The sequence below is a fragment of the Cololabis saira genome, chromosome 15 (assembly GCF_033807715.1).
Source record: "Cololabis saira isolate AMF1-May2022 chromosome 15, fColSai1.1, whole genome shotgun sequence".
Taxonomy (NCBI): domain Eukaryota; kingdom Metazoa; phylum Chordata; class Actinopteri; order Beloniformes; family Belonidae; genus Cololabis; species Cololabis saira.
The window spans coordinates 39,484,691-39,502,544 of record NC_084601.1 but is presented as its reverse complement, the minus strand read 5'-3'; positions in this window follow the sequence as shown (position 1 = coordinate 39,502,544).

Below are 17,854 nucleotides of genomic sequence, written 5' to 3'. Positions count from 1 at the left end.
CCAGTTGGTCTTGATGAAATCGGGCAACTTGGTTTCGATCGATTTGATGACAAGAGGGTTGTTTATGGCCCCGGAGTTCCCCAGCTCAGTAAGGTCTGCTAGAGCCTTTTCCACGGACTGTATTAGGTCAATGACCTTTCTGGGCTGGTGCCCCTTCACATGTGGTATTTTGTCAAGTTCTTCTAGGATTTCCACAGTGATGCTTGATTTGTTGCCGTACCTGTTCTCAAGGACTCTGAACATGTCTGTTGCCGTGGTGTATGTGGAAAGTCTGAGGTCTTTTGAGATTTTCTCATCGATGCTGTCTAGGAGCTGTATCTTCTTTACTACAGGCGATCCAGATGGTTCTCCCTGCCGTTGAAGGCTCTCCCAGTCTTTTTTCCATCTGTGAAAGTCTCTCTTGGAACCAGTAAAGGTAGGTAGGGTGGTCGGCTTTATCCTCACGACTGGTGTTGTTGGTTGGGGTGTTGGTGTGACTCCTCTACCAGCGACCAGCAGGGTCCGTGCACCTGCAAACTCAGGCTCTCTCATTCTCAGTGTGAGAAGAGTTCCATCTATGTCCCTGAGCCTTGCCTTCACTCCATCCCTGTGATCCTCCGGTATCCATTTCTCCCACGTCAACATTGCAGTGGTGGCCTCGTTCCTCATCTTCTCAGAGAGGGTTAGGTGCCTTTCGAATCGCTCCAAATTCTCACTCGTCACTGGCAGATTATCCGCAGCCCCATTTGCTTTCTCAGCCCCACGAATGGCAGTTTCGAGTTCATAGCCTCTATATCTTGTCCACAGGATTTGTCGGACTGTGTCCTCGATTGCGGTCATCTTTACTTTGGCCTCTTTCAGAGTGTTCTCAATGTCGGCTTCTTGCTGTTCACTGAGCTCTGCCTCTTCATCCTCCTCCTCCTTTTTGACTTCAGCCTCCAGGCTGGACCTGTAGTCATCGTTGGAGTCTTGCACAGCTCGGAAACAGTCTGTGAGCTCCTTGTACTGCTCAAGAAGCTCGGATTTGAGCATGCCATCTGCTTCTCTCACAATTAAGTTGGCTTGCCTTGTAAAACGGCTCTTTGCCGTGGTCCTTTCTTGCTTACAGTCTTTGGCCGTTTTCTCCGCCATTTTTCCTTCTTGTCCACGGCTTTCCTCCTAGCCGAAGCCCTTTATCCTCAGCAAGGGGGTGTCCGCAGTTGGTTAACAACTGTAAAGTCAACTCCAATTTTCTCCAACTGGACAGAAGGACAACAACTCAGCTTCTTTCCAACCTCTTCCAACTTTATTTTTCCAACTTTTCAAATCAATTTGTTGGTCTTTGTTGGGGGTCTTCGAATAGTAGCGTAGTTAGGTTGTTAACCTTTAAAACAAGGAAACATATGATTAACAACATTGTCAAAATAAACAATCATTTTTTAAACAAAAAAGTCCTGTTTCAGTAGTTATATTTTTAAACATTTCTAAACAAATAATGTCTCTTAAATAAACAATTTGGTTTTAAACAAAGTATTTTTACACAAACCCTTTAACAATTATTTTAGAGTATTTAAGTATTTAAACAAATGTCATTTTGAACAAACTAACTGTTTTAAACAATTACATTTCAAATGGTCAAATTAAATTACAATAAACCATCTTTTAATTAAAGTGCCTTCAAAACACATTAAACAAAGTGTCCTTTAAACAATAATTTTAAATAAGTTTTAACACTAAAGTTTTTTAAACAAAAGCATTTCTTTAAATTACTTTTACTATGAAAGGTAGACACTTTTAAATTAAAGTCATACTAATCATTTACCAAAGTCAGTTTTAAATTATTAACCATATTTTAAATTAAAGCAATTCTATCCAAAATCATCATTAATTAAATTCAGTTGAAATTAAAGTTAATTAAAGTATTAACTTCAACTATTTAACCAATATATAAATTAAAGTCAGCATTTTAATCACATTATTTTATAAATTATAAAGTAATAATGTCAAGCAGCATTAAAGCCAACCTGCTGAAATGTAACTTTGACTAAGTTCACCTCTAATAATAATAATAATTCAAATTAAAGTATACTGCAAGCTTTTAAATATACCATATTAACTTTTATCTAGATAAGTCAAGTATAATTATAATGAATGTTATACTAACAATACATTCAGCCACAGAGGAAGATTTGAACAGAAAACAAAGCAGTCTTAACCGACCATTAGAGCCTTGGAGAAGAATTCCAGGAGTGGACTTGCTTGCTTGTCGTTTGGTGTGTGTCTGCATGCTCATGGCAGCAGCTTTCTCAGGTGTTCTGGGTTGGCCAAACGAGCTCCCAGCAGCCACCTTGCTGCTGGTGCATTGTGGGAGTTGTAGTCTTCTGGGTGATTGTCCTGGTCAATATGGAGATCTTTGCTCTCCTGGGTTAGGACTCAACAATCCTCTATACACAAGATAGCGCATTGCCGTTACTGGCAATGGTTTGAAATGGTATACACTTCCGGTCTCCTAAGTGGGCGTGGTCGCCCCTCTGACCTCACTTCCTGTCTCCTAAGTGGGCGTGGCCGCCCCTCTCCCCACATCGTTTTGGAACATACAACACTAGATACAGTACAACTTTCTTCCAAAAAGACTTAAATAATAAAAATAACAGTATTAATAAGCAAAGAAGCAAGTTTTATTTTAGTTTTAAACTTCATTTTCTCCGATGGGAAAACGATGAGAGCCAAATCTGGCGAGAGTGTGTTGCTCAGACAGAGACAGGTCTCAAACAAAGTTCATTTTCTCCTAATCTGTCGGTCTGAAAATGTCCATTTTGGTGTCAGAATGTTCAGAAGGTTTGTGGCTTTTGAAAAATGGGTCCCATATCTACTTAGGTTATTATGGGGCGAAGGAATTGGTAATAATCTGTGCTCACGTTCACTTTTCCCATAGGACTCAATAGACTCAGGACCTACTTCCGGTCTCCTAAAGGGGCGTGGCAGTCATGTGACACAGATACAGGAAAACGAACCGTAGTGGGCTGTCTCGTTTATAGAACGTCTCTGCTGTGTCCAAATTCAGGGGCTGCGTCCTTCGAGGGCTGGATTTGAAGGCCGATTACGTCACAGCGGCGCGCCGAAGGCTGTCCCATTTCGAAGGCTCCTTCAAATGCAGCCCACAAATGCAGCCTTCTTTTCCAGCTGTTTGAAGGATCCATCGTTGTATCCTCCGCGGCCCACAATATCCCAAGATTCATTGCGCACAGTCAGAAAAATATTTATTTCCAGTTAAATATTTTCAGATTCAAATTTTTTCAGAAAAATATATTATTTCCGCCGGCACCGGTGGACACGCCTCTCTTCCTCCTCCAACAAAATGAAAAACAAAAAAAACAAAAACAAAACTTCTTGCTCCATTTCTTTTTTTTTTTGGTTCTTTCTTTCTTTTCTTTCTTGGCCGCCCATTCATTTCGATGCATTCTGCTCAGCCAGCGCATACCATGGATGTATTATAGAAACTGGATTGGAGACTAAAAATGGCCGCCCATTCATTTCAATGCATTCTGCTCAGCCAGCGCATAAGCCGAAAAAATATCTGACTTCCGGGTTTACTTCCGCATACAGCGGCCCATAGAGCATGCGCAGTTGAGTCACCTCCCATGATGCTCTGGGGCCTCCCATCATGCCCCGGGGCAATGACGCGAGTATTAATATAATATGTATTAATATAATATCTTAATTAATGTATATTATTACATGTATAGCATTACATATATTATTAATGTATTAATATAATATAATTATATAATATATATTAATATAAAACATCCATGGAATGCACGGACATGGCAGTGACGTCAGCCGTGACGTCACGCCCAGAAAGAGACTTTTCTTTTACTTTTCTGGCCGTTATAAAACATTTTTGACGGATATAAAGTCCATGACTTAAAAATATAGAATACAAAGATTAGTAATAGCCGGTGATTACAGCTGGAGGTTCCTGTGAACAGTTTTAGAGGCTTCTCTTTTACTATTGCGGTCTATGGGAAAAAAGCTTTCTGGGACCCATGGGATTTTTTGTTGCAGTACCGCGGCTGGACACTGGGAAAAATCGGCGTGCCTGCTGAGTGCGAGACCCGGGGGCTGGTAGCAGTAGGTCAGCAGCTGGGACCAATCAAGAGGAACACAGGAACTCATTAAAAGCAGGTGTGATGAAGGGTGTCACTCTCTCTGTGTCCTTCGTGTGAGTTGGCTGTTTCCTGACTCTCTGCCCCCCGGTAAGGAACATTTTGTGTTTTTTGGCATTGTTTTATAGTGGTTTTATTGTTAGGGTAACGTAGGGGTGCATGTCTATGCACCCTGAGGTATTTGTATTTTAATGATTTTAATTGTGGGTCTCTGTTTGTAGGACTGAAACTTTTACTGTTTTAAAATGTAGAGGTATGTAAAAGATGATTTTATTTTTTTTTAAACCTCACAACAGGTCCTACAAACATTTTAACAGTGCTTTCTTTTACTTTTAGGCATAGCACTGACTGCCGTTTATTTTAGTTTAGTATTTTATGTTTTAGTTGTATTGGTTTTATTGTCTTTGAGGATTTTAAGGTTTAGTTTTAACATTCTGTCTTCTCCTGTTTTCTAGTGTTGCGGCTGGTGGTGTCCTCCATTCACCGTGTGGTCGAGGCGCTGGGAGTTCACTTATCGTGTGGTGGTTTCATTTGATGTGTGTTGGGTTTATACTTTTTCTTTAATATTTCTGATTTACGTTACTCCCAGCGTCCTAGGCAGTGAGTGGTTTCTCCCCAGCCGTGATGTGTCTGTCTATCTTCTTTTCCTTCATCGACTGTGGTATTTTAGAGTTTTAGTCATGTAAAATAAATGGCAGATTGACCCCACGCTGACCGTCTTGGCCTCTTAATTGAAGCCCCTGTTATATCGGCTCATCCACACCCGCAAGGTTACCTGTCTGTCTGGCTGTCTTTCTACCTTTCTACTTTGTTTAGTGACGTAGGACAAGGGCGGGAACAGTGACGCAACCAGGAAATCCCCCACAGGCTAGACCGTCTCATTTCACTAGCATACGTCCAGCCTTCGGTACGGCCTTCGCAGCCTTGGAAGGCGTGGCCTACGAAGACCGCGTCCTCAGAAGGACCCGCCCCTGAATTGGGACACAGCTTAGATATCTTTAGATCTTAAATATATTGTTTGTTCTTGTTGTTTTTACTTTCTTTTTCCCCTTTTCTTGGGAAGGTCAAAAAGATAAGTATGCTTTGGTGTAAAAAAAAAAGAAGCAGCAATGCAGACTCAAAAGCACATCTCTAGTCCTTGAAAAAAAAATATATATATATATATATATATATATATATATATATACACAGATAAAAGCCAGTAAATTAGAATATTTTGAAAAACTTGATTTATTTCAGTAATTGCAGTCAAAAGGTGTAACTTGTACATTATATGTATTCATTGCACTCAGACTGATGCATTCAAATGTTTATTTCATTTAATTTTGATGATTAGAAGTGGCAATAAATGAAAATCCAAAATTCCATGTGTCACAAAATTAGAATATTGTGTAAGGGTTACATTTTGAAGACACCTGGTGCCACAAACTAATCAGCTGATTAACTCAAAACACCTACAAAGGGCTTTAAATGGTCTCTCAGTCCAGTTCTGAAGCCTACACAAACATGGGGAAGACTTCAGATTTGACAGCTGTCCAAAAGGCGACCATCGACACATTGCACAAGGAGGGCAAGACACAAAAGGTTATTGCTGAAGAGGCTGGCTGTTCTCAGACCCCTGTGTCCAAACACATTAATGGAGAGACAAAGGGAAGGAAAAACTGTGGTAAGAAAAAGTGTACAAGCGATAGGGATCACCGCGCCCTGGTCAAGATTGTGAAAAAAACCCCATTCAAAAATGTGGGGGAGATTCACAAGGAGTGGACAGCTGCTGGAGTCAGTGCTTCAAGATCCACCACCAAAAGACGCTTGTGAGACACGGGTTTCAACTGCCGCATACATCGTGTCAAGCCACTGTTGAACAAGAAACAGCGCAAAAAGCGTCACCTGGGCCAAGGAAAAAAAGAGCTGGACTGCTGCTGAGTGGTCCAAAGTCATGTTTTCTGACGAAAGCAAATTTTGCATTTCCTTTGGAAATCGAGGTCCCAGAGTCTGGAGGACAGGAGAGGCACAGGATCCACGTTGCCTGAAGTCCAGTGTAAAGCTTCCACCATCAGTGATGGTTTGGGGTGCCATGTCATCTGGTGGTGTCGGTCCACTTTGTTTCCTGAGATCCAGGGTCAACGCAGCAGTCTACCAGCAAGTTTTAGAGCACTTCATGCTTCCTGCTGCTGACCTGCTCTATGGAGATGGAGATTTCAAGTTCCAACAGGACTTGGCGCCTGCACACAGCGCAAAATCTACCCGTGCCTGGTTTAGGGACCATGGTATTTCTGTTCTAAATTGGCCAGCCAACTCCCCTGACTTAGCCCCATAGAAAATCTATGGGGTATTGTGAAAAGGAAGATGCAGAATGCCAGACCCAAGAACGCAGAAGAGTTGAAGGCCACTATCAGAGCAACCTGGGCTCTCATAACACCTGAGCAGTGCCAGAAACTCATCGACTCCATGCCACGCCGCATTAATGCAGTAATTGAGGCAAAAGGAGCTCCAACCAAGTATTGAGTATTGTACATGCTCATATTTTTCATTTTCATACTTTTCAGTTGGCCAACATTTCTAAAAATCCCTTTTTTGTATTTGCCTTAAGTAATATTCTAATTTTGTGACACACAGAATTTTGGATTTTCATTTGTTGGCACTTCAAATCATCACAATTAAATGAAATAAACATTTGAATGCATCAGTCTGTGTGCAATGAATACATATAATGTACAAGTTACACCTTTTGACTGCAATTACTGAAATAAATCAAGCTTTTCAAAATATTCTAATTTACTGGCTTTTACGTGTACGTGTGTGTGTGTATATATATATATGTATATATATTAAAAAGAGCAGCACAATGAAAAAGTAATGTTTTCTGTTTTATTGGTACAATCGTTCCACATCATGTACCTCTCATTAGGAAGACCACAACCCCTTTTAGGTGAAAACAGATGCTTTAAAACTATTGCCGTCATGAGCTGGATGACGCCTTAAAAAGTTGCTGTGAAGTGTTTTGCTCTAGCCATGATCAAAACAATAAATTAAAGATCAAGGTTTGTGTTTTGATTTTCCTACTTGAAGAAGAAGGGCAATAAAATGAGAGATTTGGGGTTTCAGGCAGTCCCCTAAATCAGAGTTTCTCAAATAGGGGCACACGTACTCCTGGCGCTACGTAGCAATACTCCAAGAAGTGCATCAGACTGAAACATTTTTTTTTTTTTTAGATAACATTTGTTCAAATTCCATCATAACTATTATATGGTAAATAATTTAGTTAAACAGAAATATATCAATATCCGGTCAATTTCCTGTCAAACTAGTGCGAAAACTAACAATGGAGTCGTGGTCGTGACTAATAATACGGGGGAACAAGTGCCAGAGAGTCCTATTTCTGAACTTTTTGTGAGCAATCTTTGCTATAAGAAATTACTTTATCGATTTATTTTGTGTGAATATTTTTTTTTTTTATAAAACAAAGTTCCTGGAGAAATCTTTACAAAAAAGGTTTAAAAAAGGGGATTTTTTTTTATAGCTTATTGTTTTATTTTTCTGTTACATTTATTATAATTTCTTTTTGGGAATAATTTACCTTATTTTTTTTAGAATATCCAAATAGTTCACAAAATTAATGCAAATGAGGTGTATTTTTCACATGTATTTCTGTATTTTTCCATATTAGTTACAGCTGAACAATATTCTGAGTTATTGTCAATGAGTTGAATAAAGTTTAACTTACCTGACTGTTTTATTTCACTTTATACATGTTTTATCATGTGCCTTATAACCCGGTGCGCATTATATATGAAAATAGACCTGTTCATTGATTTTCCACCTAATGGTCCGCAAAAACGGTATTCTCTTGACATTGTGATAATAGTGACGCAAACTTGGTATTGTGAGGAAATGCTGATCAGTGATCATGAATGTATATTTTTATCATATACGATACAGCTAATTTTTTCTCAGAAAAAAACTGTTTTGATTTTTTGATTTCATCTGTTACTGTGCTGTTGGTGTTAAATCAGAGCTCACAGGTTGGTCCTGATAGGTGTGGGTTTAAAGTTTAAACTAATGTCCGCATTCGCAACTCTTCTCCTTGGCACACCAAGCTGCCAGCCTGACAGATGGAAAGGCTTTGCAGAACCAAGTATTTGAGACAATCTCTTAATGTACTTTTAAATTACATCATGGCTGCTTACTTTTATAATTTAATTGCTTCCCCAAAAAGGAGGCTAATAAGCGTTCATTTAAAACACTGAACAGTACAGTCTCATCTCTCCCCCCTGCAGTGTTTTTATTAGCGTCTGATTGGAATTCATGCTTATTATTTGTTAGCTAAGTAATGGCTATCATGACCAGTATTCATACTGGGAGGGCCCAAATCAAACCACCAGACTATAATTTGCCTTTTTGTCAGGGTTCAGATGAGTAGGAAGCAGATGCAGGAGACGGAGCTGGTAGGAGATAACAGATCCACAGGGAGCAAGGGAAAGACAAGACAAGATATGCACAGAGGTTTTGGCAAGAATCAGGTGCAAATGATCAGGGAAGATGGAAACAAGGGAGGTCAAGACAAAACTTAAACACAAGGACATTTCCAAATAAAACAGAAACCTGAATACAAAAACCGTGATATAACCCCAAAACTGTCAAAACCTTAAACCTTTTCAGAAAATCAGCTTACACAGGGTGAATTATCTTAATGGTAATTTGTTGAATAGGCTCCAGCTGATCCAAAATGCAGCAGCCCGAGTGCTGACAGGAATTAGCAGGAGAGACCACGTCTCTCCAGTGTTAGCGTCGCTCCATTGGTTACCCGTAAAATTCAGAATCCAATTTAAAATTTTATTACTTGCGTATAAAGCCCAAAACGGCTTAGTTCCACATTATTTGCAAGACCTGATAGTGCCTTATGTTCCTGGCAGAGCCCTCCGTTCTCAGAGTGCAGGTTTACTCGTAGTTCCTAGAGTATCTAAATGTAGATTTGGAGGGCGGGCGTTCTGCTATCAGGCACCATTACTTTGGAACCAACTTCCAATCTGGGTTAAGGAGGCTGACACCACCTCCACCTTTTAAAACTAAACTTAAAACCTTTCTGTTTAGTAAAGCCTATAGTTAGTGTTTAGTAAACCTCTAGCTGGTGTTGGTAAATCTCTAGGTAGTGTAAACTCTAGTGTGTTAGAGTCGCTCCTGTAGTTTCTTGTGCTGGCCCCCCCCTTCTCCTCTTTTTTTTTTTCTCTTTTGTACATGGTGCAGCATCCTCTGCCGGTGGTGAAGAGCCTCTCTGAATGCACAACACCGGATCCTGCAGCGTGGGAGTGAGAGGGGCAGGGTAACGGCCCGGTCAGGCGGGGGAGAAGGTTTGTCCGTCAAGACTCCTCTCCCTGGCCCTGCCCCTTCTCAACCTTTCCCCGACCCTGCACCCCAACCTGGGGCTTGCTGATTGGGCCGGAGCTTCGGGAGCTGCGTGCTGGCCTGCGGTCCCCACCCCTGGTCATCCCGTTGCTGCTTCCACCTGCCTGCTGTGCTGCTGACGTCCCCGACCCCCAGTCTGGCCCTCGGCAGGAGGGTCCCCCCTTATGAGCCTGGTCCTGCTCAAGGTTTCTTCCCTCCTAAAGGGGAGTTTTTTTGCCACTGTTTGGCTTAAGGCTTTTCTCCCACTATGGGAGTTTTTACCTGCCATTGTTTATGTAATAATTGCTCTGGGTTTATGTTTATGTTCTGGGTCTCTGGAAAGCGTCTAGAGACAGCTTTGTTGTATTAGACGCTATATAAATAAAATGGAATTGAATTGAATTAATGGCAAAACTTATCGGCAAGAAATCAACTAGCCCTTTGAATGTCATCCCAATATCTTTGTTTTGAAGCCTGCTCCTATTGTTTTTGCCATTATCAAGCCTTATCATGGACATGTCCTGACCAGTTTCCAAACCCCACTCAGCCCTGTCTTCTTGTCCACCAAACTTAATCAGACTGCTGAACAAGTGTCAAGGAGTATATGGCAAAAAGAAAGACAAGACTTATCACAAAAAACGAGACTGTTTGACTAGTCAGTGTTTATCCAGGCAGAATCTCAGTTTATCTGGCATTTTCAGCTGAAAGCCCAGATGTATAGGAGACACGAAAAAGAAAAAAAGGCAGTACTGTATATCACACTCCTGGCTTTCTTTGAAACAATCATCAAACAGGCTCAAAAAAATTATTCCAGATCCTATCCCTCCTCTTCATCTTGAGTACCAGCCTCTTCCCTCAGGCATCAATTTCAAAGTCCTCGGGGTGAAAGCTCACCAGCATTAAGAGCGCCTTTCACCACTTGTCCTTTAAAAGCCCGATACCTCAAGTCAACCTCAGGTAAACTTCAGTAACGTACTTCCTCCTAATGCAAATCTTATGTACAGTAACACTACACATACTCTATTGTATTTTCTGTATTAACAGGACTATAGATGCACGCTAGGTATTGTTCCATTGTATGTTTGCACGCACACAGGTAAATATTTGTACTGCTTGTATTATCTTAATGATGTCTGTCTGATGTCCAGCTCACTTTGCGAATGTCAAGTCTTGAATCACAGCCTGAATGTTATTGTGAACTTTAAATTAATACTAAATGTCACATGTTATTAATGTAATTAGAACATCACACACGGTAACTCTCAAACATATTTGCTCAATGGCTTTACGTTCAGGCCAGTATGCCCCCCCCAGCTTGACAGAAGGGTGGAAGGGTCTCTTAATGTGTGGCATTTGGAGGCTTGCCTGGCATTTCTGAATGGTTTCTGCAGAGAATGTGGGAGTGATTGTTGGGGAGGGACCGGACAAAACTCCCTGTGATGTCAACCATATTTTCTTGAGAGGCGGTTGCAGGTCTTTTTCTTGAGACCAGCTTGACAGCAGCACGTTGGCAGGAGTTGTTGACACATACCCTCTTTGCGGTGGCCGAGACCCGCCATTGCTGCAAATAAAATAAACGCTGCAAATGAAAGAAACGCTGCAAATATAAAGAAACGCCACTGCAAATAAAAAAAAACGACGCAAATAAAAAAGCCATAACAGAAGTGAATTACCGGGGACTATTTTTGCTGATGCACCGGTGTTTTTTACGTGAGAGGAGAAGAAGACGACGAAGAGGACGTAAGTGAAAAGGAAGAAATAAGAAGAGCGAGGAATAAGAAGAACAACGAACGAGAAAATAAGTGAAAAGGTTAGTGTTCAACGTCGCTACGTGTAATTTTTAATGTGCAATACCGGTGCATCGGAAAAAATAGTCCCCGGTAATTCACTTCTGTTGTGGCTTTTTTATTTGCGTCATTTTTTCTTTTTTAATTTGCAGCAGGGTTTCTTTATATTTTCAGTGTTTCTTTTATTTGCAGCGCTGTTTCTTTTTGTTTGCAGCGTTTATTTTATTTGCTAAGCGTTTATTTTATTTGCAGCGGCGTTTGTTTCTGTTTGCAGCGTTACTTTTATTTTCAGCAATGGCGGGTCTCGGCCACCGTACCTCTTAGTTCAAAAATGGGCAAATGGGCAAACAAGCAAGCCAGGAACTTTCTAGATTCTGGATTCCAACATTATCTTACTTTTACTTGGTGATCAAATATATCCATCTATACTCAGCTGAAGAAAGACTGCCAGAGTTCTGATCCAGCGCCACAAGGACGCTGGACTATCCCAGACCTGGATAACTGACCACACCCTTTAGGTCCCTGGGGCTCCAACAGAGCTCAGATCATGCTGAACTACAATGCAAACAAGTCTTTCATTACATTTTTTCTGTTGATCCATATCCTTATTTCCGATGTTGCTACTGAAAGGACATTTTAGGCGAGTACTACAGAAGCTGAAATGAGGAGTGGAGCTAGGGTTGCCACCTTTCAGAAATAGAAATAAGGGACGCCCTGATTTCAGCAGCGCAGGAGCAAAAAAAAAAGCCCCAAAACTTCTAAACTGCATAAAAATGTGTTTATTTTATATGAAAAAACCAAATGCTTTGATTTAAAGTTTAAAGAGCTTTAATAGCATTGAACTTGCATGACTGTACAGACATACAACCATACTAGCAACTGAAATATCCTCCTATGCTACGTTTGTCCACATCAGCCCAGATGTAGAATATAGCCTACAGGTGAAGAATATGGTGTAAAAGTTAATTTATTTCAATAATGCAACTAGAATATGGTGTAAAAGTTAATTTATTTCAATAATTCAAGTAGAATATGGTGTAAACGTTGATTTATTTAAATAATTCAACTAGAATATGGTGTAAAAGTTAATTTATTTCAATAATTCAACTAGAATATTGTGAAAAGGTGAAACTTATATATTACCTAGTCTTATTACATGCAAAAGCAAGATATGTTAAGCCTTTATTTGTTATAATTTTGATGAGTGAATTGTTTATTGGTTTCATAAAATATTCACATTTTTTATTTGGGGTTTTCATAAACTGTGAGCCATAATCACAAAAATCATAGCAAATAAAGGCTTGAAATATCTCACTTTGAATGTAGTGGGAAATAATATATTTGTTTCACTTTTAGTTGAATTTACTACGAATGAAGTTTTGCAATATATTCAAATTTTCCAACCTTCACCTGTATATTATGACATCAATAAATAAGAGCATAATATATGTCCGTATTGGTTTAATACAGAACTAGGGTTACCACCCGTCCCGTAAAATACGGAATTGTCCTTTATTTGAGAAAAAAATGTTGCGTCCCGTATTGAACTAATACGGGACACGATTTGTTTCATTAACTTTTACACCATATTCTAGTTGAATTATTGAAATAAATGAACCTTTACACCATATTCTAGTTGAATTATTGAAATAAATTAACTTTTACACCATATTCTAGTTGAATTATTGAAATAAATTAACTTTTACACCATATTCTAGTTGAATTATTGAAATAAGTTAACTTTTACACCATATTCTAGTTGAATTATTGAAATAAGTTAACTTTTACACCATATTCTAGTTGAATTATTGAAATAAATGAACTTTTACACCATATTCTAGTTGAATTATTGAAATAAATGAACTTTTACACCATATTCTAGTTGAATTATTGAAATAAATGAACTTTTACACCATATTCTAGTTGAATTATTGAAATAAATGAACTTTTACACCATATTCTAGTTGAATTATTGAAATAAATGAACTTTTACACCATATTCTAGTTGAATTATTGAAATAAATTAACTTTAACACCATATTCTTCACCTGTAGGCTATATTCTACATCTTGAGTGATGTGGACAAACGTAGCATAGGAGGCTAATTCAGTTGCTAGTATGGTTGTCTGTCTGTACAGTCATGCAAGTTCAATGCTATTAAAGCACTTTAAACTTTAAATCAAAGCATTTTGTTTTTTCATATAAAATAAACACATTTTTATTCAGTTTAGAAGTTTTGGGGCTTTTTTTTTTGGCTCCTGCACTGCTGAAATCAGGGCGTCCCTTATTTCTATTTCTGAAAGGTGGCAACCCTATACAGAACGCTACTTTTAATTCCCAATTACGGAACAATTCCGTATTTCAAGGGACGGGTGGCGAGCCTGCGAGTACTACAGAAGCTGAAAGGAGGAGTGGAGGAGCTGTGATCAAGCTCAACTGGGACCGTCTGCTAAGTGACGGCAGCCCTGGGGTTCCTGGGGCTTCATTAGATCTCCGTCCCAGCAGGTCTGGGTTCACGTCGTCAGGATTTAGCGCTTGTAAAACCTGCTAGCCCAGTTAGCGGCTGCCTGCTGCTCAGCTAAGCTGTGTCCTGTGTCTGACTCTTCCAGGCCGAGCCAGGGCCGGCGGGGGAGGCCGATCTGCACTATTAATAGTAGCCGACAACAACACATACTGTCTGTAAAATTAGAATGATTTTACACTGTTGGGTATTTATTCACAGCTCAGAAGTGAAAACAAAGCTAAACACTTACTAAAGTTGTATCAGCTTGACTCAAATACCCCAAACTATGCATAAATCTGTGGCTTTATAGAATTGTACTTGATGATGGGCATGTAAATTCACTGCTGGGTGACTGTCAGGGAAGTCAGTTTGAGCTATAAAGACCAAGACTGAGTCTTTGAACATAAATATGAACTGTAAATATGTTCATTTCTGCTGTAAATTTGGACATTTTAACTTGAGGGTCAGTCGATATTTACTCATTTTTTTGATTTTCTCACACCTTGACTCTATGATGCAATTTCTATTTTAATGCAAATCATGTTGCTCTCTTAATTCAATAAAAAACTATTTTTATTGTAAGAAATATCCATTAAGTCCAGATGAGAGCTGAATTCAGATCTCAGGACAGACAACAATGTGCAAAACATATTTGTACTTGTAGAAATATTTTGTGCATGTGCAAAAAAAATTGGTACTTGTAGAAATATTTTGTGCATGTGCAAAAACAATTGATACTTGTACAAATATTTTTTGCATGTGAAAAACATATTTGTACTTGTAGAAATATTTTGTGCATGTGTAGAACATTTTTGTAGCTATGGAATTAATTTGTCTGTGCGCAACATTGGATATACAAAGCTACAAACTTTTTTTACAATTACGAATTATGGCACTGTTTTGACGTGCCAATAATAAGAGCCAATCAGCGATCTTTGGCATGGGTTTCAATATTTTTTGCACATGCACAAAATATTTCTTCTTTCTTCAATTAAACTCAATTTTATTTGTAAAGCACTTTCAAAATAATGCAGTCGGCCAAAGAGCTGAACACCTAGAGAATTAAGATGAATAAAAACAAAACCAATAGAAGAATTAGATAGAGAGAGAAAACAAATTACAATTTGAAACAATAGAGGCATTATCTCAAAATGGGGTTGAAAGACAAAGGATAAAAAGATAAAATGTAACCCAATCAGGAGTGGATCAACCTACCTGAAATTAAAACCCAAAACGACATAAGATAAAAATAACTGTAGAGAGTGGGTTGGTTTTAGTTCCACAAACTAACGTGTGTGTGTCAAATTGTGGATTTTTTTTGCATGAAAACATTATTTTGGAATGTATCTTATTTAATCTAGACATAGTCTAAGTGTGAAAAACTAAGATCAAATACAAGCTGCAAACATTTTTACAGCTGCAGAGAAGCAGTTTTTATTTTGATGCTGGTGGAAGCTGCGTTGTAGAGATGAAGCCTGTGTTAAAAAGAACAAGACTGTTTGTCCTCAGAGAGCAGACGAGTCCCCAAAGTGAACTGGGCACAATTTTATCTCTACAACGTAAATACTACGCCACACACACACACACACACACACACACACACACACACACACATACACACACACACTAAATAGTCCCAGCTGAATCTTACAACCCTCAGATTGAAAAAAAATTCACATAAACAAGCTGAGACAGGGTTGAATTCTGTGCACATCTGCTTCCATTGTTTATCTGTCTGCTATTTTCCCCATCAGTGCTTCATTCTTTCACCTTCTGCCATTCCTATGTTTTAGACCAGGGGTCGGCAACCCGCGGCTCTTTAGCGCCGCCCTAGTGGCTCCTGGAGCTTTTTCAAAAATGCTTTGACCTTTTTTTGCCTTTTTTCTTTTTTTTCGCTTTTTTCTTCTTTTTTTTCTCTTTTTTCTCTTTTTTTCCTCTTTTCTCTTTTTTTCTTCCTTTTTCCTTTCCTTTTTAATCTCGACATTTCAACTTTTTTCTCGACATTTCGACTTTTTTCTCAACATTTTGACTTTTTTCTCAACATTTTGACTTTTTTCTCGACATTTCGACTTTTTTCTCAACATTTTGACTTTTTTCTCGACATTTCGACTTTTTTCTCGACATTTTGACTTTTTTCTCGACATTTTGACTTTTTTCTCGACATTTTGACTTTTTTCTCGACATTTCGACTTTTTTCTCGAAGTGCATAATGAAAAAAAAAATATTCCCCCAGTTATCACTAACTAAAAAATGCTACCTAATGGTTTTCTACCTTTGTAGAGCCACAATTTTACTGCGAGGGTCAGTCACGTTGTCATGGCGACGCCACTGTATAGCCCAGGGGTTAGCAACCCGCGGCTCTTTAGCGCCGCCCTAGTGGCTCCTGGACTTTTTTCAAAAATGTTTGACCTTTTTTTTTTCCTTTTTTTCTTTTTTTTTCCTTTTTTCCTCTTTTTCTTCTCTTTTTTCTTTTTTCTTTTTTCTTTTTTTTTTCTCATTTTCTTCCTTTTTCCTTTCCTTTAAATCTCGACATTTTGACTTTTTTCTCGATATTTTGACTTTTTTCTCGATATTTTGACTTTTTTCTCGACATTTCGACTTTTTTCTCGATATTTTGACTTTTTTCTCGACATTTCAACTTTTTTCTCAACATTTCGACTTTTTTCTCGAGATTGTACTTCAACTTTAATCTCGAAATTTTGATTTTTTTTCTCGACATTTCCACTTTTTTCTCAACATTTTGACTTTTTTTCTTGACATTTCGACTTTTTTCTCGAAGTGCATAATGAAAAAATGTTCCCCCAGTTATAACTAATATAGATACATGCAGCATGTGTTGCCTTCATTCTAAGGCTTATACAAGACTTTTCATTTTTTGCGGCTCCAGACATATTTGTTTTTTGTGTTTTTGGTCCAATACGGCTCTAAAACATTTTGGGTTGCCGACCGCTGCTTTAGATCAATGAAAAAGAAAAGTGAAAAGTCCTCCCAGTGTATTTCAGTATGAATCTGCTTCCAGTACCATAATTAACGTACTGTATTAAGCAGTGGAGCACACAGCAGAAAAATATCACATTTTAAAACCAGACATAAATTAATAAAAAGGATCAGTTCATTTATTGAGATTCAAATTAGCAACTGCCAACAGTAAACTCACATCTTCAGAAAACCTCTGCTTAACAATGGCTTCCAAGTGAGAGAAAGCACCAGCAGCACAGAGAAAAATGATATTGAAAGCTGCTGTGCAAGCAATTTTTTTTCCTGCTCCTCTTTCTGTTGCTCCTATATTGTGCGAAATGTCAGTGGCTCTTTCAGTATTACAGGGGCCAGATGCATAAATGATGTGTGTGCACAAAAAAAGAGTATTTTCCTTGGCTCAAACTGGTATTTATTGAGAGTGATTGCAAACTGAATATGTGCTCACCTCCCACAGACTATAGAGCACAAGTACCGTCATGCCTAAAGCTGTTTAAGCTTTGGTAACAGTGAAAAGGTTAAAGAAATAAAATAAAAATCAAATGAACCAGAACATTGATTTATTCCTTTCTTTATATATGGTTCAATTCCATTCAAGTTCACGCGTCTGCTGGTGACTACAGTAATCACGGGGCAGAAGACGTGATATAATCGACAGGTCACCAAGCCATTGCAGGGCCGTAAAAGATGGATTCACAGAATGAGTTTTTTAGGATGATCAGGATTTTACTTCTCCATCGATCTATTATCTCTAGTCCTCTTCCTATTCACAGTGCTAATATATCAGGCAGGGTTCAACCTGGACACGTCACCAGTCCATTGCAGGGTCAAAACCGATGGTTTCACAGAATTTTTGCTCCTTGGTACAAAAGTGTTTTTTCTTCCTTCTTAAATTCTTTTTTTTTTTTTTTACACCATTATATTTTATCATCTTTGTCTAAATCTATGCGCTCAAATTAAAGCCATAAATATTTTGTATCTGTAAATAAACTTTGTACTTGTAGAAATATTTTGTGCATGTGCAAAAAAATTGGTACTTGTAGAAAATATTTTGTGCACGTGTAGAACATTTTTGTAGC